Here is a 26,648-nt window from a genome sequence, read left to right on the forward strand (position 1 = left end):
GAAATTTTCAGAATGATCTAGCTTCAAGAAAAGCAAGCAGTTAGTAGTACTTAAGAAAAATTTATTCAGTATCTAATGGATAGTTGATACCTTCTCACAACACAGCATTTTATATACTGTTAAGTGAAACTGCAATACAATCTAAGTTTATTTTGGGATTGTTTGCTGTATAATTGGATTTAATGAAATGTTTAGAGGTGCAGTAGGGATGACTTTGAGTAGAAAATGTAAGAAAATGCAAAATACTTACTGATTCATGATGTGGTTTCATCTTAGCTTGGGCAAACCACATAGTATTTAATACATAGTAGCAGAATGTTTACTATTGAAGCTTGAAAAGATGTGAGTTCTTTGTGTGCAATCTTTCATTTATGCATGTGAAAGGGTTTTCTTTTTTTAAATATCTTTACATTGTAGTACTTGTTTTGCTTGTTGGTGGTGTTTGCTTATTTAATACATTCCGTCAGGGACAGAAATGACATGCTGGGTTTTTTTTTCCCCCCTAGGAAGTGTGTCTTGGGTTTTTTCCTTATTATTTTCTTTACTTTTTTTTTTTCTCTTCTTGTTTTGGTGGTGGTGGTGGTTATGTTTAAATGAAGTTGCTTTTACAACACCAAAGACTTAATCATCCATTTCCTATATAAAAGGTAGCTACTTTTTTGCATGGACCTCAATTATATTGCAGTATAGAGGTGGAATTTAAGGAAAGGTATTAAGCAGGCTGTGTTTTAGCTTATGGGCAAGTAATAAATTTTATCATTTATCTTGAATATATCATAGAAAGCTGCTATATAACGATTGCCACTTCAAATAGCTGTCAAATTAGGTGATTAACTAGTTGTTACTTAACCTTGTAATTTCTGTACAAGTCTAATTACATGAACTAGATGTTGGGGTTTTGATTTATTACTTTGCTTTTCTGTTTGGAGTGTCATTGTAACTACTGTATTGTAAATGATGGAAAATAATTGCATATGTTAAAAAAATAAATTGTGTAAAAAACTACACACAAAGTATTCAGGGAAAAAATAAATAAAAAAAATTTCCAGGGACATCTGGGTGACTCAGTTGATTAAGCATCCAACTTCGGCTCACCAGGTCATGATCTCTCAGTTCATGGGTTTGAGTCCAATGTTGGGCTCTGAGCTCAGAGCCTGGAGCCTGCCTCAGATTATGTCTACCTCTCTCTCTCGACCCTCCCCTGCTCGTGTGCTCTCTCTCAAAAATAAATAAATAAACATTAAAAAATAAAATAATCTCCAAGAATAACAAGCATTATTTTAGGTAAAATGAAATCTTAACATTTGCATCAGTAATCAATATTTAAGTTCCTTTATTATTCTAAATAGATATTTAACATGCAATACAATAGCAAATTTTTAAAAAGAATGTCTTCAATGATAGTTGTTCATAAGTCTCTCATTTACATTCAGTCATAAAATTTTAAATGCTCTAAAGCAGATGCAACTCATTTAAAGATATTGTTACTTATTTGACAATTGTCTGACACTTCATGGTTTGAATCTAACAGTAACAGTGATGATATGCTACATTCAAGATTAAGTAATAAAAGATCACAACATTCATCTGGTTTTCACATTTGCATTCTCTCTCTCTTTGGCTCTTTCATACTAAGCAAGCTGTTATGTTATGAGCTGCTCTATTGGGAAGCCCATATGACAAAGAACGAGGGAGGGAAGTCTCTGACTAATAGTCAGTGAGGCACTGAGGTCTCCTGTCCAAAAGCAATTGGGGAACTTAATCCTCCCAAAACCAAGTGAGTGGATATGGAAATGAATCCTTCCCCAGTCAGTTCTTCAGATAATACCACAGCTCCAGTCACTGCCCTGAGTCAGTCTTTTGAGGAATACTGAAGCAAAGGAGTTACTCAGCTAAGCTGGGTCTGGATTTATGACCCACAGACTATAAAGTAATAAATATATGTTGTTTAAAGCTGTTGCATTTTGAAATAATTTGTTACACAGCAATGGGCAATTAATAATAGCATGGTGGTTAAAAACACAAATAAGGTAGCAAAAAGAAATTCAAAAATACCCTTGATAGAGAAAAATACATGTGTGTGTATCTATGTATCATTCTACACATGTAATTTACATATAAAAATAAATTATATATAAATACTTACCTATATTGTATATCTATATCTATATTATGAGTATCTGTGTCTATATATGAGAGATGGAGAGAAGCAGAATGACACTGTATATGTTAGAATCCAGTTATTCAGGTTTACAGAAGACACACTAAAAAATAACCAGAATTTTTGAAAATAAAGAAAAGGAAGACATCACAACCAGACTTACATCCAGAGTATACTAAACAAAACTATGTACAATGTTCATATGAGATATTATATTAGCAAAATATAGCTCAACTCCATAGTCCACTCCTCCTAACACCCTGAATACTACATATGCTATAAAATGCCACTTCGTTGTTTTTTCCCCTCATTGCAATGAAGCATTAAATTTAGCTTTATTTGACTATGAGTGTTTACCCGTTGGGTTCAGATAAAGAGTACCAATAGTATCTTTCAAAATTTAATAGTTAAGGCTGCCAATATTATCAGTAACATATTTTGAAGCCCTTTGACATCAGCAAGCTAGGAGGAGAGAAGGATATATTTTAACGTAGGAAAATCATACATTAAAACAGTAGGAATTAAGACATCTAAGCTTTCTAATAAAATGTATCTTTCAAATCCAAAGTCTTTGCATAAAGAAAATGTTGAGAAGTTGCTAAAAGACGTGTTAGAACTCAGTACATTTAAACTTGGTCAACATTAACTGGCATCCTGGCTTAAAATGAAAACACTGCCATTTAAAAAACTTTGTCAAAGAGGTTTTAGAGAGAACTGTGATAACTAAGTGCAAGTCAACAAATCTGAGGAGGTGCTGGAAGCTTTCAGGTTCAATTTACTCTCTTTTCTGCTTTCTTCAATATTTTTGTGACTCAACTAGTGTTTTCCCAGCAGAATAAAATGGGATGGCATTTCTCTCCATATAAATTGACTAAGTTATTTTTTCTTCTTAAATGTGTAGTATAAATCCATATTAAATAAATTCTACAGGACTTGGGTTTTATGTCAAAGTTCATACTAGCAAATAGACAGGATTATTCTAAATATAGGTGTGTTTTTCTAATAAATGACTTCAATTGCTGTCTTTTTTCATATTTTTTCTTAAGCACTCAAAAATAAAACTGGGATAAATTATCTAGTGGTATTTTTTCCTAATGTTTTAATCTAAATTTAATCTTCCTAAATGTAACAAATAGGCAATGTTTTCATCTAGTAATCTATTTCTTCAGTTTTTATTTTGTTGAAACTTTATTTTTAATACTTGTTAAAATTTAACTTTTTCATACATTAATTAATATCCTCAGGATCAAAAACACAGCCAGTTCTGCAATTACATGACATGGATTCCTAGAGATTTCTGCCTTATCTGAAATCAATAATAAAACTTTGAGAAGTATGAGGAAGAATAGGGTTAGGAGCACAACGCTCAAAATCTTTGTGATAACATATAAAACAGTAGAGAACTAATAAAAACACCAAACATGTTACATATTAAATTGTTTAAAAATGTATAAATTCTGTCATAAATATGGTATTTTACCTGGGAAAAGACTAGACGTGGTTATCAGAAGGGTTACAGCCTGTGAATTTTTGTGAAGTGATAACAGAAGGTTATCCGAAAAAAGGTGGAAATTTCTAACACTCAGTGTGAATGGGTGTGATTTATAACATACACTGTAAGCTGAGGTAGCAAATAGATGTTTCTGGAGCGTCCCTGTGTGTATGCTATGGGCCTCTGTGCTAATCGCTTCAGCTCGGTATAGTGCTCCTGTTTATCTAGTGTTTCTTGTAGAAATGTATAATGATGTATAAACAAACATCAAAACCATATTATACTCAAATTGTTCCTTAGTATGAGTCACATGTGAACAAATTTGTGTTTTCCAATACAGGAGTTAAGGCAAAACTGACTGTAATACTTTTCTACTTGGGTTTCAGACTCATAAAGTTTGAAAGCTAATGAAAACCTTCATCTTTTATATCATTTTCTCATTCTGCTTTCTTGTATGACTCATTCTGTAACTGAAGAGTAATTCTGTTCTTTCCAAATTTTATTTAAGCTCTGGCGAAAGAACAGATCTGGGCTCAGTCATAAACCACTTTAGCACTTTTGTTATCAGTATTTCTCTGGCCTGAGCCTCCCATCTTGTTCCTGAATACATGATTTCACATCATACACGGTTCTAGTAACTGGTTTCTTTCCCCATATTTTGAACCACATACACAATCATAATGGTGCTAATGATCAGGGTAGGCAAGAAACATCTGCAAGCAGATGACACAAAATTGCTTTATTGGGGGAAAATGGAAACACTACTATTGAATGAGACAGATGTGCATCTTCATTAGTATAGGAAACAGGAAGCTAACTGTAAGATGATTTCATTCACTTTATTACACATAAATGATTTGTCTAAAAATGGGCCAGTTATCTAATTATTGCAGAATGAAGTGTAGATTTTTTAATGTTTTATTTCTTTTTGAGACAGAGAACAGGGGAGGAGCAGAGAGGGAGGGAGACACAGAATTGGAAGCAGGCTCCAGGTTCTGAGCTGCCAGCACAGAGCTCGATGGGAGGTTCGAACTCACGAATGTGAGATCATGATCTGAGTCGAAGTCGGAGGCTTAGCTGACTGAGTCACCCAGGCACCCTGAAGTGATGTAGATTAACTGCAGTGAAACTATGTATCATGATCATTGTAATAAACAATAATAAATAATAAATAATCCATGTATGTTTCACGGGGACTAAGATTTATTTTAAAAGAAGCAGAACACAAAAGACTAGAAAGAAGTATTTTAAAATGTTACCAGTGATTACTCTGAGTTGGCTTACCTAAGTTTAATTTTTTGAAAATTTTCTAACTTCTTAATTTTGGCTTTGTAATTTATTTCTCTCTACCTTATCTTGATTAAAAATTAAAACAATTAAAAATTTTAAAATATGTGAAGCTCAGATTTATACAGCAAGTACAATTTTGCCTAATCCCTATCTTATATCCATGGCTCTCCATCTGGGTCCCAGGATAAGAGCGTGGCCATTGCACTCTGTCTCCACTTGCTATGGAATCAAATGGGAAAGTGAGAGGGCCAACATTCATAGCCACTTGGATGTGAATCAAGAAATGTCACTCGTACATCATATAAGGTGGTTCTTTCATAAGGCCATTGAGGAAAATATCATAATTAGATAATGTGTTACATTAAGTTGCATAAATTGCTATTATAATGCCTATAATGGCTGATGCCACTACTTTAATTTAATTTAATTTTGTTATAGTTTATGTATTTTTGAGACAGAGTGAGACAGAGCAAGAGCGGAGGAGGGGCAGAGAGAGAGGGAGACACACAGAATCTGAAGCAGATTACAGGCGCCACAGCATAGAGCCCAATGCCGGGCTCGAACCTATGAACCGAGAGATCATAACTAGAGGTGAAGTCAGATGCTTAATCAACTGAGCCACCCAGGCACCGCAATGAGTTGAATTTTAAAATTTAGTTTTGATTTAGTAAGTTTTTGCTATATTGCATAGCCCTTTTGATCATTTCCTCTTTACTAGGAACAATTTCCTTGTAATTTATATTGTGTTTACTCATACTGTATTTATTTTGATTCTCTTTAAAGTTCACTCTTAAATTTGGGGCTCTGCTCCTTGGGATATGCATGCCAGCTGAATTTTATATAAACATAATACCCTAATCAAATTTTTATGCATTTAAACTTAATTTAAGCTCTGATCATAGGTTCTTTCTTGAAACTAATACAACAATTGAAAAAGAAAAAGTTTATTGCATTATGCTGAATCTCTCTCTCCGGTACTTTCCAAGAGCCTTAATAAGTTATGTGACAAAACTTTCATTAGAAACACTACCAAATGATTCAGCAAAATGTCTTCAGTTCTACAATGAGAATCTAATCAGTACCTCCCTTTAGAAAAAGGCTATTGATTTGTTCTTGACTTCTCAGCTATTGCTTTTTTAAAATTTCTTTATCTGGTGTCTGATGTCTAAAATGTTACTTCTTGCTTTAAGATCGTTCAGATGATCTAAAAATGCTATACTATGAGATAGCCAAGAATTTTAAAAAATGAGTAAAAAGATTTCTCATGTACTTTGAAATCCCAAAACTTTTGAAATTTAGGTTCATAGTACATCAGATATAATAAGATTTCATGAAAGAAAGATCATCTTTTTACAAGCTTTATATTCTTTACAAATACTAGGAGAGGAAGCAGGATTTTTATGAAATGAGCCAAGAAATGACAGATGATTTATCTTGGTGATTTCACCAGGTGATTATGATAAATGTAATAACCTGCAGACTGAAAATAAGATAATATAATATAAGTAGGGTTTGTAAAAGCGAAAAATAAAGGAGACACTCAAGAAATTCATAATGTATATAGAACATCTGGAGTATCTTTTTTTTCCTTAAGAGTCCATTTCAACTAAGAATTAGAGCTATAAGGGAATTCTAAGCAATTATGCCCAGCAAATTTAAAGAAAAAATAAGTAGGTCTCAAATTCCCTTTTTCTATTGAAAACAGAAAGCCTTGATAAATAGAAAAGGAAGAAAAAACTATGTGATGAAAATCATTACAATGGAATAAATTAAGTCAGTCTATCTTAACTTGCTTGAATTACCAGTTACTTTGCCCATTTTGCCTGGCTTTGAAAAAGCCATCCGCAATAGTTATTTCTAAATCATGTTTACAACAAAGTTGATTAATAGACCAAGAGTTTGAAATCATTTTTGGAAGACTGACCACTGGACATTTTCAAAAGACTGAATACTTTAGTTTTAACCCTTTTCCCTGGTACTATGAACATTTCATAAACTATTTTCCCTTACAGAAAAATTAATCCCCCCACAACTAAAGAGGAAAATGTCTTGCAATGCAGTGATCATTATATTGCAAAAGATGTCAAATTTGAATCAATGCTGGCCTGTTCTTCACTGTTTTTGCTTGAATGAGTTTTAATAGCACCTTTGACATAGAAGTCTTAGGATTTTGGACTCAACCTGCACATAAATTGACACACAGTATTTCACTGTCATGAAACTGACAGAATGAAAGTTCTCTGTTGTTAATGCACTTAGTTTATTAGAAGATACGAGGACATCCAGATGGCCAACAGGCACATGAAACGATGCTCAGCGTCACTCGTCATCAGGGAAATACAAATCAAAACCACACTGAGATACCACCTCACGACAGTCAGAGTAGCTAAAATGAACAAATCAAGAGACTATAGGTCTGGCGAGGGTGTGGAGAGACGGGCACACTCCTTCACTGTTGGTGGGAATGTCAACTGGTGCAGCCACTCTGGAAAACAGTGTAGAGGTTCCTCAAAAAACTATCAGTAGAATTCCCCTATGACCCAGCAATAGCACTACTGAGGATGTACCCAAGGGATACAGAGATGCTGATGCATAGGAGCACATGTACCCCAATGTTCATAGCGGCACTTTCTACAATAGCCAAATCATTGAAGGAGCCTAAATGTCCATCACCTGATGAATGGATCAAGAAGATGTGGTTTATATATATACAATGGAGTATTACATGGCAATGAGAAAGAATGAAATATGGCCATTTGTAGCAAAGTGGATGGACCTCGAGTGTGTCACCCTAAGTGAGATAAGTCAGCTGGAGAAGGACAGATACCATATATTTGCACTCATAGGTCTAACATGAGAAACCTAACAGAGGACCATGGGGAGAGTAATGGGGGAAAGAGAACTGGGGAGAATGAGGGACACAAATCATGAGAGACTATTGAATACTAAAAACGAATGGAGGACTGAAGGGAGAGATAGAGGGGGAAGGGGGTGATGGTCATGGAGAGGGGCATTTGTGGGGAGAAGCACTGGGTGTTATATGGAAACCAATTTGACAATAAACTATTATTAAAAAAAGAAACTAAAAAAAATAAAATATATTTAAAAAAAAGAAGATACGGTTATAGCCCTGGACAAGCTGCATAGTACTCACTCTCTCCTTTAGACCTTGCCAACAATAATGATAAATACAAAAAGAAAAATTGCATGAGTAACCAGCGTTAGGAGCAGTAGGATGCAGTCTTGATTCTCCCTATTAGAAAGAATGTGTTTCTGGATTAGATAATAGGACTTAGGCTTTCATTGTGAGCAAATCATATAAACTCTCTGAGCTTCAGTGTCCTTATCAACAATTGGGGTTGGGGTGAGGATTAATTAGTGTGATTCCTTTAAAGTGCTTAGAACAATGTTTGACACTAATTCAGCACCCACACCCTCAAATATTAGTGATTATAAACTTGACTTCCAAGAAAGTGCAAAAAAGCATCACTTTGAATGGGAATGATATGCTGTATATTAATAACTTGTGACTCACTCAATAAAGGTTGATATTTTCAGATGATTAACATCTCAAGTATCAAAAAGATGTACCACCTAGAGTAAAAATTTTTAATATAGTTTGTCTTTTTGTAAATAAAGTATAATTGGCATATAACATAAGGGCTATTTTTCTGGTGACCAGTATCACTGAGATCAGTAGTGAGAAACGGGCACCCTCTGACACTGTTGGTGGGAATGTAAACTGGTGCAGCCACTCTGGAAAACAGTGTGGAGGTATCAGTAGAATTCCCCTATGACCCAGCAATAGCACTACTGAGGATTTACCCAAGGGATACAGGAGTGCTGACGCATAGGGGCAGATGTACCCCAATGCTCATAGCAGCACTTTCTACAATAGCCAAATCATTGAAGGAGCCTAAATGTCCATCACCTGATGAGTGGATCAAGAAGATGTGGTATATATATACAATGGAGTGCTACATGGCAATGAGAAAGAATGAAATATGGCCATTTGTAGCAAAGTGGATGGACCTCGAGTGTGTAACGCTAAGCGAAATAAGTCAGGCAGAGAAGGACAGACACCATGTTTGCACTCATAGGTCTTACAGGAGAAACCTAACAGAGGACCATAGGGAGGGGAAGGGGGAAAGAGAGTTGGGGAGAGAGAGGGACACAAATCATGAGAGACTATTGAATACTGAGAATGAACCAAGGGCTGAAGCGGGAGCGGGAGGACAAGAAGGGGGTGATGGTCATGGAGGGGGGCACTTGTGGGGGGGAAGCACTGGGTGTTATATGGAAACCAATTGGACAATAAACTATTAAAAAATCAAGATTGTATTTGATAGGATGAATTTGAAATCTTTACAGTGAATGATTTCAGCACTACTTCTGAAAAGAAATATGGCTATATCTTTACCCTGGGAAAAAATAGGTATTTTGTAGTTTATGTGCACTATTCCAAGGTACTATGAATTGACTCTGAATAGGAAAAAAAACCAAAATCAAAACCAAAACCGCCTTCCTCCACTTGCTTCCATACAGGTGCTCTCCACTGCTGCTTTCGGTCTTAGACATCAGGGTTGGGAGAATTCCGCTCCATTTCAAGGTGCAGCAGGGACGAACTACTGGAATGTTCACACACACACTGCCATCACTCAGTGCCACCTCTCTCTCCTAGGTCAGCATATTTGGAAAGGCAGGAGGCAGTCCGTATGCAATACCAGCTGACAAATGATTGAAACCTGGAATCAAAATGAATGAGATCTCATTAGAGTCTTACCATAAAAATATATTTGAATGCTGAAAAGTCCTTCCATTTTATTTATATCAGCAAACCTAGTGAGCTATGGACACAATTTCCAAATCTTACATAAGCCACAGCCTCTTTGAGCAAACAAATTCTCATTTTGATTCAACATTTCTTATTATAATGCTACTCAGAGACGCCATGGACTCCGGTTTCCACCTCTATGCATCCATGGTCTGGAACTGCTCACCTCGTGGGCTTCACTTCCCTCCAGGTTCACAGTCGTTTTGTCCCCTGGCCCAGTATCTAATGGCAGGTATTTTATATGTTTCCCAGTTTCTGTTTATCGTCGGAGGCTAAACTCCATGACTGTAGCTCCATTAGAAATCTGAATTAAAAAACCAAAGGCAGAACAATAGAAACAAAGCAAACAGAACTCGCTCAAGTTAAAAACAAAAGGTATACCAAATGTAAAAGTGTTAGAAATACACCAAAAGGTATACACCTATATTTAGCCATCTCTCCACTCAACCCTTTATCTTTTTTTTAATGTTTTACTTATTTTTAGGAAAAACTGCAAAAGCGGGGGAGGGGCAGAGAGAGGGGGGTAACAGAGGATCCTAAGCGGGCTCTGTGCTGACAGTGGAGCCTTATGCGGGGCTCAGACTGTGAGATCATGACCTGAGCCCGGGTCCCACACTCAACCAGCTGAACCACCCTCTTTCCCCTCCTCAATCCTGCGTCCTAGGCAGCGCCTATTATTAAATTCACAGAAAAGATGTTCAAGTCCAGAACATTTGAAGGTTAAGGATGTCATAAGTACAGGAGTCAGGAAACATTAAAAGGTGCTATTTTTGGAGATAAAATTCCAAATGGATCATGTTTTATTCTTATGCAATTATTAATAATACACAATGTTAAGATTTTAATATGGATTATACTCTGTATATTTTCTTTCACCAAACATGCAAATATTTGAATCCCAAATGGATTTGAATATTTTTACCTGATTTAGTAAGCTAATTAACTTTTAAAAATGTGTATGTCATATTTTCAGCATTGCTCTGATAACGGCAAATAATGATTGAGTCCACATCCCATTTTGGATATATTGCCTTGTCACTCCTTATTTCTCCTAATATAATTGGCCACATACATCACATATATGTAATAAAACTGAAATTAAAAAAATTATCTTCTTGAAAAGCAAGATAAAAAGAATTTTACATTTTAATGTTCTTTTAATGTTTATTTTTGAGAGAGAGAGAGAGAGAGATTGAGAGAGAGAACGTGAGCAGGGGAGGGGCAGAGAGAGAAGGAGACAATGAATCCGAAGCAGGCTCCAGGCTCTGAGATGTCAGTACAGAGTCCGATGCCGGGCTCAAACCCATGAACCACAAGATCATAACTTGAGCTGAAGTCAGAAGCCTAACAGACTGGGCCACCCAGGCGCCCCAAAAGAATTTTATTTCTTTTTTTTAATGTTTATTTATTTATTTATTTTGAGAGAGAGAGAGAGAGAGAGAGAGAGAGAGAGAGAGAAAGAGAGAGCACAAGGCAGGGAGGGGAAGAGCAAGAGGCAAGAGAAATTCCAAGCAGGCTCTGTGCTTGCAGCACAGAACCCAATGCAGGGCTCAAACCCATGCACTGTGAAATCACAACCCGAACAGAAACCAAGAGTCTGAGTGAGGCTTGACGGACTGAGCCACCCAGGCCCCCAGAGAATTTTATTTCCTTATTTAAATTTGATTTGCAGTAAAATTAGTTCCAAGTTGACTTGTCTAGAAATGATAATAAATAAAAAATTAAGTCTGAAGAACAATAGCAATAAGATGAGCCAAGTTTGAGGCACATATAAAACAAAGTAAGTGTCCTCAGGAAGTGATTGGAAACAGTGAAGTCCAATGAGAAAGGCAGTAGACTGTGATGGTTAAAATCATAAGCTTGGGTATCAAATACATCTAGGCTACAGTTTCAGCTTTGCCACTTAACAACTATGAGACCAAAGGCAATCAGTATCACCTCATTTATCTTTGTCTTTTTATTTTGGGAACTAGCATAGTTGGGATTATTAAATGAGATAATGTTTCCAAAGCATTTAACAATCCTTGGATCTTGCTGGATGCTAAATAAAGGATGCATATTATGTTTTGGCAGTGATGATGATGATACTGATGTTGTTGTTCATGTTGGTGGTATTTAGAAAATAACCAAAGGCTTTCAGCTTAGAATATTTTGTGACATCGAGGAATGAAAATAGGAATTTTGGAAAAATGATTACTTCAATGTCTGTCAGATATCTGGATTAACTCAGAGGGAGATTGAGGCTGGAGGTGAAAATGTAAAGTCACCATTAAATAGGTAATATCTGGAGTCATTACTTCAGCGAGTGTGTTAAAAATGATGTAAAACATGATCAAGAATGAAATCTTGAGAATAATGGCATTTAAAGAGAGGAAAGAATTCTCATAGAAAAATACTAAAAGATAACATTATCTAAAAGCCAAGAAAAATAATTTCTTGATTAAAAGAAGATTATTATGTCAAGTGGTGAGGATATCTCAAAAGAGTGAAGTCTGGGAGGAAATATTTGAATTTGGCAATTAAGAGATCCAATTAATTATCATAGAAGTCAATTTGGTTGAGTGAAGATGAAGAATAATAAGATAATTTGGTTGAGAATTTAACAAGGGTATAAAAAAGATGACAGCAAACATTGGTTAATCTTCAAAACACCCTTCTTAACCCTATTTTATATATGAGAAAAATGGATGTGGAGAGATTAATATAATTACCCAGGATCATTGGTCATAAATAGTGGAACCAGCACTAAAATATAGTTATTGTCAAAGTAATTGAAATCACAATCCTCATTAATATATTTATTTAAAGATAAGTTAGCAAAATTAATTTATCCACATATAATGAAAACCAAATTAATTTCTTCTGACTTACAGACAAAATTGGGAAATATTGTGCTAGACATTAACTCTGGTAGAAAGTAAATTATTTTCAAGGGGAGAAATTGTTCTAAGAGCCTGTCAAATAAATAATTAGGTCAGAAGATTGTTACACCACCGGAGCTGCTTTGAAGGAAAAAAACCTTTATTAACATGGAACCTGGCATCACTGGCCAAAGAGAATTCTTTCTATAATTCTTAATATTGTAACATGTCAGTTTTGAATGTGCCTCATGACATCCTTAGAACAATTAAATTGCACCTGTTGTTTTGGTAGATCATAAAAGAAATTACTCCCAGCTTCTATTTATCTCCATCCTTCCTCTAGTCCCCAAAGTAGTAATTTAGCCAACTGTAGTAATTATACTAATAAGATAATTTCCTCAGAATTGATCCCAGAGATTATATGATTAAATCTCACAGATGGTTTGGAGGGGTCATTCATTGGCTAAACTGTTTTAGGATTAATCTAACACGTTAGGTGTGTGCCAGGCCAGTTACAACTCTCCAAAGCACAAAAGTGTCAGAACCCAACTTACCGCTAAGATTCTTTCATTCCCTAGGACAGTAACTAAACAAGTGAATATACTATTAGAAAAGAGAAATAAGAAATGAAGGACGATGATGAGATGGAGGTAGGAAACTTCTATTTTCTCAAAAAGCTTTATAGGAAACAATTTAGAAATGAATATGTATTATTGTGTTTGAGATACTAAGGCCTTTTACATCCTTAAAGGGACAAGCAGAGCCCAGGATTAAAACTTCAGTGTCTAAGAGAGTGTGCTTTTAGTCAATTAATAATTTGTGCCTAAAATTAAGAAATAACATTACCACGAACTTACACCTATGTAGAATGGTATGACATACAGACCATTTTCATGTACACTGGGTCTTATTAGATGCTTCCAATTGCAATTAAAAAAAAAAAGATCTATCCCTCCCAGAGACTTCACTCCTAAATAAACTCTCACATTTCCTAAGTCATTAAAAGAAAAATTCAATCTCTAAATTCATCCAACAAATATAGTTGGGTGCCTGGGCTAGCTCAGTTGGAGGAGTATGCCGCCCTTGATCTTGGGGTCTTAAGTTTGAAACCCACATCGAGTGTAGAGACTACTTACATAAATAAATAAATTTTAGAAAACGTAGTTGAGGGCCAAACTTTATGTATGACACTGTCTTATGCAGTGAGGATTTAATGGCAAGCAAAATATGTAAGCTGCTTGCTACCATAATTATATTGTAGTATGCAGACTGGGAAAGATAAAAATATAAAGGTATTAGCACATCAAATGGAGATAAGTACTACTGGGGGAAAAAACAAAGGGTAATGGGGATAAGAAGTATGGCAGTAAAATGGTCAAGTAGAATGTTTTCAACACACATGTGAATTAGTCATCTAGATGAGAGAGGGGGTGAATGGAGAGGAGAAAATGGGTTTGGTCTTAGAAAAGCCTTAGCTCAATCGAAGTAAGGATCACAAATTAAAAGGAAAGCAACCATCATCGTTTTTCTTTCTTTTTTTTTCAACTATGTTTTTTCTTCAATAGACAGAAAGTTGTAATTCAACCAGGATAGTAGTATCTTACAGGTGTTCAACCAAGAGAGGCGGAGCCAAAGGATTTAAAAATACATGTAAAGAAATGATTGCAACTATGGACTATGGACTCTAAGCAGAAGAATGGAAAATGAAGACATAAACGAGTTGAAGATCAGTAAGGATCAATGAAATATAGATCTCAAACAAATTCATGAATTTTTGAGTTAATTTCCTAGAAGGAGTAAACAGCAAACAGAGAAGATTTGGGTGCTTAATATTTCATACATGCATTGAGTTCAATTATTGGTTGTAACAGTTTTCAATATGAACTTGGGAATATAAAGTGGGAAGTTTACATTGGATAGAGGATTATTACAGTAGAAAATGTCGAGGAGTTGGAGGGTTTTATTGCAATGAGAGATATTACCTAAATGAGTATTTAAATCACCAAAATTATGAGCCAATATTGGATAGAGTTGGATACAGAAGCTAAAATCTTCACAAAATGAAAAAGACAAATAGGGAGACCAGTAGATTCACTAAAATGTGAATGGAGGGGAGCCTATGTGGCTCAGTTGGTAAAGTATCTGACTTCAGCTCAGGTCATGATCTCACGGTTCGTGAGTTCAAACCCCACATCAGGTTCTTTGCTGTGGAGCCTGGAACCTGCTTCAGATTCTGTGTCTCCTTCTATCTCAGCTCTTCCCCCATTCATGTTCTGTCTATCTCTCAAAACTAAATAAACATTAAAAAAAAAACTTTAAACATGAATGGAGAGTGTCTTATACATGCTGATGTATACACTATGGAAATCGGCTTCAGAACAGTAGGCTTTCAGAGACAATGGTCTGGTGGTGACAATAAAGAGTGAGGAAGACAATTCTCTACTCAAGGCCAGTGCCATGACCATTGTAAGAGACAAATCAGCCACCATTTGAAAGAGCTAGAGAGGGATCAGTTTATTAGAGAGAATAGAGTAGGATTTATTTGTTGTTGTGAGTCAAAAAGAAAAGTCAGAGAAGGCCAGGGCACAGGGAATTCTATTATTGAGTGATTATGAGTTTCAGAAAGCAAGGTACATGGTTTGGTATGGACAATGAGAATGGGGCACATGAAAGCTGTAGACAGTCCTCTGTGAATTAAGTACATGTGAGGATGATCTGGAAGTCACTGGTTTTTTCATTACCGATGTAATAAGGGAAAGAAAAACGAAAAGGAAAAAAAATAAAAATAGAAAAACTGGGGGATGCGTGGGTGACTGAGTCATTTAAGCACCAGCTCTTCATTTCGGCTCAGGTCATGATCTCACCATTCACAGAATGGAGCCTCCTTGAGCAGGGCATTCTTACAAACAATAGCATACAGAAAACCCCAGACTTAGGAACCTGTTCCAGAGTGCAAAACACAACGCCAGTATATGACTTCAACTTAACCAAGTACTGGACACAACAGGGATAGCACAGACCGCCATGAATCAAAAGCTTATGACCAAGTACGATTTTCTTAAAACTGCAAGACTTGTTCAACACTAGCATTATTCTTGGTGTAAATTATTAAATTAATCTAAAGGAAGAATGTCATATGTTTTCCTCAAAGGAAGGTGGGAAGCATTTTATAAATGTAACATCCATTCATGGTTTTGAAAACTAAGAACAAGGAAATTTACTTAAAATGATAAAGGTTGAGTCTCACACACCTATGACAAATATACTTGCTATAAAATAATAGGACCATTACCATTAAAGTAGAAATACTACAATGACTCCTAAACCAGCACAAGCGTTAGTCATTTTATTGAAGATATAATCAAAGAAAAACAAAATAATAAAGAATAGATTTTAATATTGGAAATAAAATGGCATATAAACCTATGTATAGATGAGATGAATGTCCATACAAAAAATTCAAGAGAATCAATTATGAAACTATGAGACCTCATCAAAACAGACAGAACTACAAATCAAGAATAAAATATTTTTAGAGGCGCCTGGGTGGCTCAGTCAGTTAAGCTTCTGACTTCAGCTCAGGTCACGATCTCACACTCCATGGGTTTAAGTTCTCAATGGGACTCTGTGCTGACAGCTCAGAGCATAGAGCCTGCTTTGGATTCTACCTCTCTCTCTCTATGCCCCTGTCCAACTCATGCTCTGACTCTCTCTCTCTCTCTCTCTCTCTCTCTCTTTCAAGAAATAAATAATACAAAAAATTAATAAGGCATACAGAGCAATGATCAATTTGGAAATGCAATCAAATAAATTTCATGCCTGAAATAATAAAAACATATTCCTTGGTCTAAAGTACATATCTAATAAGAACTATATATCTTATATATAAAAAGAGAGTTAAAACACCTTACTGAAGAGCAAAAATAAAAACCCGAATAACTAAATTGTTATCATGTTTATATATAAATATTAAATTTAATTTGATTGCATTTCCAAATTGATCATTACTTAAATTTCATCCTAAGTTAAACAATAAGTTGAGAAATGCTAGATAAGTTTGCTGAAAAGAAGGAAGAATAGTAAAATATAGAAGTACACTATAAAGTTTAAAAGAGTATGGGGATGTCCAGCTCAGCTCAGAGATACGGAACCCTAGATAGTACATTGTTCTCATACTTCATGCGAAAGTCTGGATAACATGCCAATTAGCAACTTTTTTTGACATCAGAAAACAGCAGTTGCTTGGCAAATGACTAATAATCCCAAATCTAGAGGAACACAGGTGTCTCCAAGGGAGAAAAGGAACTGGATTTTTGTTGACCTGGAATAGGTTTTGCCTTGTTTTCTGATTTAATGATGTACATACGTACGTATGTATGCATGTGTGCACGGATTTGTACCAGGAAGGTAATCCAGTTCCTGTTACCCAACCAGAGCAGGAAGCAGATACCTCCTTTAAAAAAAAAAGCTAGGAATCATTTCAAACTTTTAGGACTTTTATTTTACTGTGCCCAAGATTTAATCATGGAAGAAAACTGCCATCAGAGGTCTCCTGCTCCACTTAACATGCTTCTTTGTGTTTTGAATTAAGCTTTCTCTAAAATTAGTGCTTTAACTCCAAGTACTGGCTTGTGATGGGAAGGTCATCTCACCATGAAAGATGGTAATCAGAGATATTTTTGACAGGAAATTATTTGTAGTGTTTAAATCTCCACTTATATATTCAGCTGTTTAGTGTCTTGGACACTTGAATACACCATGTCAAATGTGCATTTTTCTTTTCAAGTGGCTCTGGAGATATTGATCATCAATTGATTTGTCTTCCCCCTCCTTAAGTGTCCCTCCATTGGGGCTGTATACACATGTGTTAAGTACATTTAGCCCATTGGTACAGATTTCAAGATAGGAAGTGAGAAAACTACATTCTAGGGGTGCCTGGGTGGTCCAGTCAGGTAAGCGTCTGACTCTAAATCTCAGCTCAGGTCATGATGTCACAGTTCGTAAGTTCAAGCCCCATGTCTGGCTCCATGCTGATGGTGTGGAGCCTGATTGGGGTTCTCTCTGCCCCTCTCCTGTTAGCTCTCTCTGTCCCAAAATAAATAAATTAAATTAAAAATTAAAAAAAAAGAAAAGTACATTCTACACTTTTGGATGTCTCTCCTCTTGCAGTCCCCAGTCCCTAGAGTTACAAGATCCTCTTCTGGAATAGTTGAAACAGCAAAAAGTAGAATACAGCCATAATCTTTAGTGAATAGAAGCAAGAAACTATTATATTTTTCCATAATATGCTTTTGGCAGAAGATAAAATTCTGTCCCTTTGAAGATTTTCATAGCTCTCTCATGCCTTCTTTGGCAGAGATTTACTTTTTCTTTCATAATTTAGAGTCCTTCAGCCATGATTTATATATAAGAACCTTTTCAGGATGATGATCTTTCTTGATGCTATAAAAATACATATATAATCTTTGATATTTTATATTTCCTTTTTGGAAAATAAAAGCAGAAACTAATGGCATTACACAAAATATTGTGATTAAAATATTTCATATCCTGATATAAATATTTTGTATTATCATATATTACCATATATAGAAGTGAATAAAAAGTTTGACAGATATCACTATTTTCTATAAGCATGATAGTTACAGAAATCAGTTTTTTAAATTTTTTAATGCTTATTGATTTTTGAGAGAGAGAGCGAGAGAGAGAGAGAGAGAGAGAGAAAGATTGTGAGCGGGGGAGGCACAGAGAGAGAGGGAGACACAGAATCTGAAGCAGGCTCCAGGCCCTGAGATGTCAGCACAGAGCCCAATGCGGGGCTTGAACTCACGAACCGCGAGATCATGACTTGAGCTGAAGTTGGAAACTTAACCGACTGAGCCAAGCAGGAGCCCCAGAAATCAGTTTTTCTTACCTTTGGGTTCATGTTTAGCAGCAAAAATAATTATGAGTTTGTGCAACAAATTAGATTTCACAGTGTGTATCTGCTGTTCCCTGACTAAATGTAACATTTAAAGTTGCCTTCTTCAGGTACAATTTCCGCTTGCAGGGTCTTCACTTCTCCTGGCTGCTTTTCCTAAAGAACCAGAAAAGGTGAACAATAGCACTTCATGTCCTTCCAGCCAGACAATCAGGAGATGTTTCTGGCATTTGTTGCAATGTCTGGAATGGCCGAATTAGGAACACACAGAGCGTGGGGGCAGATTGCATTATTGGTCCAATCCTTGATGCCTTTTGCCATGTAACTTTGTAATTCCTACAACTTTGCAATTCCATAGATTTCCCTACGCCTTGACTCTGGGCTCAGTCATATTACCTGGACTGAGACCAAGAAACAAGACAGAGTTGCTAGCATTCTACCTTGAAGCAAAGGTAGAGAATTCTAAGGTTTCTGCCTACACCCTCGTGGCTCCCTTACCACCCCGTGTAGTTTCTCTCGGGCGACTGCTGCCACTGAATTGCACGACAACAACCCACCAGAATTTTGCCCTCTGGCTTCTGCTCTTGGGAAACCATCCCAATGCTACTGGAGGCCAAACCCACTACTGGCCTCCCCAAGACACAAAGGAATGCATAGAATTCTGGGAATGAAGTGAGAACCTGGGGAACAAATGAAATATTCTCAGATTTCCACACTCTGAAATTATTCTACATGGAATTTTATGGAAGATCCATGTAGCGGCCAATCATTTAAAATTCATTCATTTAAAACCTTCCCTACCTTGTATAAATTCCTTAAATCCCCTGCTGATCCTGTCCATCTCCACAGTGTTTCTTTAATTAGAAAAGTTTGTTTGTTTGATTGGTTTTGTTTTTAGTGTTTTGTTTTGTTTGTTTTTGGGCCAGCTTAACGCAATTCTATCTTAACACTTCAAATGGCCTCTGGTTTATGCTTGCCTTATTTCTCCCAAGGTGAAATATAGATCAACAATAACACTAGGAAATAACCTGGCTCAGTCCATAAAATATCTGCTGTCTGATTGGTTGTTGGCTATCATTGTTGTTTATACCTTCATTGCTTCCTAGTTTGACAAAGTCTCTAATAGCTGCAACAAAATAGTTCTGCAAAAGATTGTTAGAAATCAAATTATCCCTCTTTTTTTAAAGTTTATTTATTTTGAGAGACAGGGTGGGGAGGTGGGAGGAGGGGCAGAGAGAGAGAGAGGGAGAGAGAATCCCAAGCAGGTTTCATGCTGTCAGCACAGAGCCCATTGCAGGGCTTGAACTCACGATCCAGGAGATCATGACCTGAGTTGAAACCAACAGTTGGATGATTAACCAACTGAGAACCCAGGTGCCCCTACAATTCTCTTTGTTCTTGTTTCATAACAGTGCTACCTGAATAAAAATATAATGGTGAAATATGTCTCCATCCAACCTGTAGTTATTCCACGATATTGAGCATTAATGATTAAATAACCATGTCCCATGTCACTCTTTCCAAAGGCAACATTTAATGGAAACTAATATAAATATATACACTTATATATATATATATGTACATACATATATATATTACACACACACATGTGCTGGAAAAGTAGCATCTTTCATTCCAAATTTGAAATGACCCATATTCCTTCTTACCCCTTGTAGACTTGGTATACAGAGAATTAAAGACAGAAGAAATATCATTTGCTTGCCCAGAGAGAGGCACGCAAAGCTGCAGACATTTAGAGGGATGGTCAATATTTAAAGGGGAAAGCGCCAGTGAGAAAAGGCCTTCTTACACCTCAAGTCCAAGCCAGCACTCCAGCCATCCCTCAGTCGAAGAACTCGCTTCTCTCTTGTCTTGCATGGTGTTAGAGGAAGGTACTCAAAACCACCAGAACTTCCCTTCTCCACCTCAACTGCCAAAACATCAAGTGCTACAGGAGATTGTAATTCCCAGGGAGCTCTCACCAATGAGCTCATGCACTGCTACCCGCCAGGCCTGAACAGGCCTCCATGTACAGATGAGAAGGCTTTGTATTAAAATATTCAAATAGGGATACGGTATTTAATAAGCAAGGATAATTTATTTGGTATGTGTTCAATGTACAGATGTAATACATCAACAGAGATCCTTGCAAAGAACAGCATTTTTTTTTCACTTGGTACAAAATGTAAAAATTATCTTCAGATTGTTCTGAGTCATTCTCTGAATCATACAGTTTTTATTCTATCATGAAAGTGAAAGTTTCTGAACTACTTGCATTTAGAAAGCATCCATTTATCACTTCTCTAGCCTGGATATTTTCCCAACTAAGGAAAGTCATTTGACCACATTACTGTGGACTAATGATGTGTCAAATTTTCCAGTTAAAATGAAGCCATTTGTCATCTTTATGAATGTGATCAATCATTGCATTCTTATTTTTAATCTAATTTAGGAAGAATTTTTAATAACTTTACATTCATAATAGTTGTGATTTTTTAGAGGCAGTATTTAGCAGCGGTTTCTTCAAGACTGATTTTCAATGTTGTTTGTTTTTGAATGTATATTTTAAAAGGGGAAGTCAGAAAAAAGGCTATTTGCTTAGATCAGGAGTCTCATGTCACTAGGTATCGGCCTGTCCTGAAGAACAGATGACAAACTTGTATCTAAAGAACTCATTTCAAATATTTCAAATGCCTGCAGATTGATTATATTTATTTAAAGTGAAAGAAGCCTTAGAAATCATCATTAGCACTCATAATTTGTTAGGACATGTCACAATTGTCATTCTTCATATTCATAGATAGTCGTGTAATAATGGTATGAATAGTTAAAATTTATTAAGGGGTTAGAAAAGGGGCATCTGGGTGGCTCAATCAGCTAAGCATCGGACTTGAGCTCAAGTCATGATGTCAGAGTTTGTGAGTTTGAACCCCACTCTGTGCTGACAACTCAGAGTCTGGAGTCTGCTTCAGATTCTATATTTCTCTCCCTCTCTCCCTGCTTCTCCCTCACTTGCATTCTGTCTGTCTGTCTGTCTGTCTCTCTCAAAAATAATAAATAAACATTTGTAAAAATTTTAAAAAATAGTTATTAAATAGTATGCAACTTGCAACTAGCTTTAAGTGGAATAATTCATATAATGCCGACTACTACCTCATGAGGTAGGTACCAATATTACCAACATTTATCAAATGGGAAACAAATTCAGAGAAATTCAGCAATTTTTCCCAACTTTTTACAGCTAGTTAGTCACAGAGACAGGATTTTAATCCATGCATTTATCTCTAGAATCTATATACATAGCTTCTATGGAACTAGAAAGAAAATTAAATCTAACCTGGAGGAAATAAGTGGGGAAGAATGGAGGAAATATCAGACCCAGAGAAAACACTAGAAAATGGCCAATGAAAGAAGGCAGCTGAGAACAAGATTTATAAGGTTCTTTATAACTAACTTTAAATTGAAAATATTTATTCACTGAAAAAAAATTTTTAAGAGCCAAGATAAGGCTTTCCAAACTGAGGCTGCAAAGTGTTTTTAAAACACACACTTTTTTAAAACAATACTACCTCTATCCATAGTCATATGTGATGATCCAGCATGCTATTTGATAAAAAGACATTATGTGGGCACATTTACCATGATGATATGGTTAAAGGAGAGAGCTGATAAAAAAATTCACGTATTTCCCCAGAGCACAAACAGTTGTGGATGTATGAAAACAAAAGTGATGCAATGAGTATGTTATCAATTCGCATAAAAACCCTGTGTAGACAAGGGATAAAGGAAGAGCCTGTGCCCAGGTCAGCAGGCCAAGTGCCGATTCCCAGATCTACTGCAAGCTCCTCAATCATTTTAAACAAATCATTTCACCTTCTAGGGCCTATGGGGTTTTTTTATAACTTAAAAATATAATGGGTGGTAATGATGATTTCAAGGTTTCTTTCACTTCAGATAATGTATAATCAATCTGCAAGCATTTGAATTTAGTGCTTTAGATATAAGTTTGTCATCTGTTCTTTGGGACCTTCAGATACCTAGTGACATGAGACTCCTGATCCAATTAAGAAAAATCTATATTAACTTAATAAAGAGACTACAATTCCTAAATAAAAATTGACCTAGGAAGCAAATGTTCCCAAAGCAACATGAATTCATTTGTAATAAGTTGTTCCATTTGATGAAAATGAGTTTAATAGTGATTGGGAGAAATGTGGCTCCCCAAGGAAGACTTTATACACGATTGTTTTCCCAGTTACAGTAAGACACTATAATCTAGATACAACAATGTGTCTTTCTTTGAGTAACTTTCATTTCTTTCTCTTTTTTATTGCTTTCATTCTGTAGCTTCCATATCTGCCAAATATTGTTGCTTCCGATGTGGATGACCTTGAAGCAGGGTCAGAGAGGCTGGACCTCTATACCTGATGCATTACACTTCTCAGGTCCTTACATGTCCTCGGTTCTTAAAGGAATCTGATGCTTAATAAACCTAAGTCAGCATGGATATAAGGAATGCGGGGGACACCTGGGTGGCTCAGTCACTTGAGTGTCTGCTCTTGATTTTCATTCAGATTCCGATCCCAGGATCATGGGATTGAGCCCCGCATTGGGCTCTGTGCTGGGCATGGATTTAAGATTCTTTCTCTGCCTGTGTCTCTCTCTCCTGCTTGCACATGCTTTGTTTCTCTCTCTTTCAAATAAAAAAATAAATTAATAAAAATAAATTAAAAAATAAATACATGACCTGATGCATGAGAAGTATTTTGAAAACCAAGTGTTGAAGTAGTTCATTCATTCCCTTATTCAAACATTAAAAACATTATTTGTTGAGTACCTACTATTTACAGGATACTACCCCAGAGAAGAATAGTACAATTTCTGAACACAGTGATCTCTCTCTCCAGTGAATCAAGAAGACTAACTTCATTAAAATTCAATTTAATAAATGTGAAGAGAAGCAGGTAAAATGCTTAGCATAAATTTAAAAAAATTCTGCCTAGCTGTATTTGGGGCTGAAAGAGGTAGTTCAATCTCCCTGGAAAAATTAATTCTGAGTTTGATTTTGAAATGTCAAGAAAATTTCCCAAGAGACAGGGAATAAAAGACTTTAGGGAAAGACATGGACTGTGAAATCATAGACTTTAGAGATATGCAATCCCATTCTCATTGTTGAAGTTTCCAGATTGATGGGAAGCAGCAGAGGATGCCTTATGGATGATGCAGACTCAACGTTTTTGGTGGGTGAGTGTCATGCTGTGACATGTGATTTAGAAAGGTTACTGCAAAGGAATGTAGAATAAATGTAATAGATTATTTGGTTTTTTTTAAACTTTTTTTCTTAATGTTTTATTTATTTTTGATACAGAAAGAGACAGAGCATGAGAGGGGGAGGGACTGAGAGAGAAGGAGACACAGAACCAGAAGCAGACTCCAGGCTCTGAGCTAGCTGTCAGCACAGAGCCTGACGCGGGGCTCGAACCCAGGAACGTGAGATCTGACCTGAGCCGAAGTCAGAGGCTTAACGACTGAGCCACCCAGGCGCCCCTAGATTATTTGTTTTTAAACTCAGAAGAAGATATACTAGCTTTGGATGCATTTACTTCTTATTTTCTGTAATAAACTCAGCTAGACGCTGAGGTAACTCAATGAGAGGACTGACTGCCCTTCCAAAAGGCGGAGGATTTAGCGAGGAAATGTAAATGACATCTAGAGAAAGCAATAGGGACATGGAGCAGCGGAAGTAGAGAGCTGAACACACAAACACACCTGGTAAGGCATCGACAACACTTGGTACAGTAGGGTGAGTAATGTGAGCAAGCATCGCCTGCCAATGTTTACATTTTGCTCTGTTCTCCTGTCTGAGTTCCAAAGCAGAGATTTGATTGGTTTGGGCTTTATTCAAGTTTTAAAAAAGAATTACATTACTAATAGCATCTACTGCTTAGTATTTTACCACCATCAGACCACATTCTTCACCCATTCGCCACTGTGGACAAGAGCAGTAACTTACATACTTGTGTGAAATCCGGGGATTAAAAGTAGACCTTGTGCTGACACTCATTTCAGATCATCTTCTCCCTTCTAAACAAAGCCTGCCTACCTCCAGACTGATAAACCAGATATTGATTGTTACAAGGCAAGATACTAAATGCTTTCTGCATGTAACTTTCTGTTTATATTTCTCGAATCAAGATCGTTTCTGAAGTTTGACTGAGAAATATGAGCAGGCAAGATAAACCAATAATTTTAGTTTGTGGTTGCTTATTGGAAACTTTTTATTTTGCCTTTATTTACTAAAGCAGCTTTATTGAAATGCAATTTATATACCATGCGGTTCACTCATTTAAAAGTATATGATTCAAGAGTTTTTAGTACATCCACGAATACGTGCAGTCAACACCACATTCAGTTTTAGGACATTTTCATCACTGAAAAAGAAACCCCATCGATTTTAGCTATCACTGGCCTCACTGGTCTATCTACCTTCACCTCCAAGAATGACTTTCTGTTTCTATAGATTTCCCTGTTCTGTACTTTAAAATAAATGGCATTATAATATATAGAATTCTATGACTGTTTTCAAGCTTCACCCAAGTTGTGTCATGAATCAGTACTTTATTCCTTTTTTATGAAAAATAATATTCCATTAAGTGGATATAACATATTTGTTTATCCATTCACTCATTGATTGACACTTGGATTGTTTCCACCTTTTATCTGTTATGAATAATACTGCTATAAACATCTGTGTTTAAACTTCTTGTTTTTGAATATTTCTTAAACACAGTTAAAACCGTGCAATTAATGGGACCTCTCTCCTTGGAAGGAAGTTAGCAACCTTCTGCTTTTATTTAAGTATAACTGATTGCTATCTTCTCCCATTTTCCAAGAAGCTTATTAAAAATCTTTTATTCAGGATTCTCCTTGGAAGATTTCTGGCATGTGGATATACTTCTCTCCAGATAAAACCAAGATTAGCATACCATGTATTTCCTTCAAGACTTTTAAATATGCAAGCAATTGTAATAAGTTTGAATTAGTAAAATATATCAGTTATCCTACATAGAATTGTGAATTATTTTTTACTCAGAAATAAATCTGTAGGGGCGCTTGGGTGGCTCAGTCGGTTAAACCTCCGACTTCGGCTCAGGTCAGATCTCATGTTCGTGGGTTCGAGCCCCGCGTCAGGCTCTGTGCTGACAGCTAGCTCAGAGCCTGGAGCCTGCTTCCAGTTCTGTGTCTCCTTCTCTCTCAGTCCCTCCCCCTCTCATGCTCTGTCTCTTTCTGTATCAAAAATAAATAAAACATTTAAAAAAAAAAGAAATCTGTAAATTGTCAGCAAACCTTCTATTTTTTGGCATATCACTTCATTATAATGTTTTATAATTATATTAAAACTTTGATAAGCAATGATACATTTATATGAAAAATGACCCACATATGATTATATCCTTAAGGATTTTTAAACAAAATATGAGAAAATGACATTTTTATACAGTATCTTCAACAGAGTGCCAAATTACTTTTAGAAATATGGTATCAAACAACATTTTCAATAGAAGTACAAGAGATAGGCTTAATTTACTCTTGCCAATATCTAGCATGAAATAATCATATTTTTTTAATATTTGGCAATTTCACAGAAATAAAGTCTTTTTAAATAATCATTTCTTTTATCATTTATAAGAGTGGACAGTTTCAGTGTTTATTGATATTTTGTGTTTCTTCTTTGTCATGTTATATATAATTTTTCTATATATTTTTCTAAATGTAATAGACATTTAGAATTATTTGTTCAGTGCCTACTTCCCCTTTAAATTTAGTTCCCAAAGAGACAGCTAGCATATCTATCAATATTTACCACATCTGGCAAAAGGCTAGAAGAACTATAGTCACTCAGTGAATGAATGAATGAAATATAAATATGGTTTCATCAAATTTGATGAAATATCATACCTGAGTTCACAATTTATATTTTTTTTGTTTCTATCCTATTTGGTTTATATTATATTCTGTAACATATGGGAAGGTTTTTATTAAGGAATACTTAAATTCATATATTTTTCATTGTGATATTGTAATTTTTT

This window comes from Suricata suricatta, chromosome 7 (assembly GCF_006229205.1).
Source record: "Suricata suricatta isolate VVHF042 chromosome 7, meerkat_22Aug2017_6uvM2_HiC, whole genome shotgun sequence".
Taxonomy (NCBI): Eukaryota; Metazoa; Chordata; class Mammalia; order Carnivora; family Herpestidae; genus Suricata; species Suricata suricatta.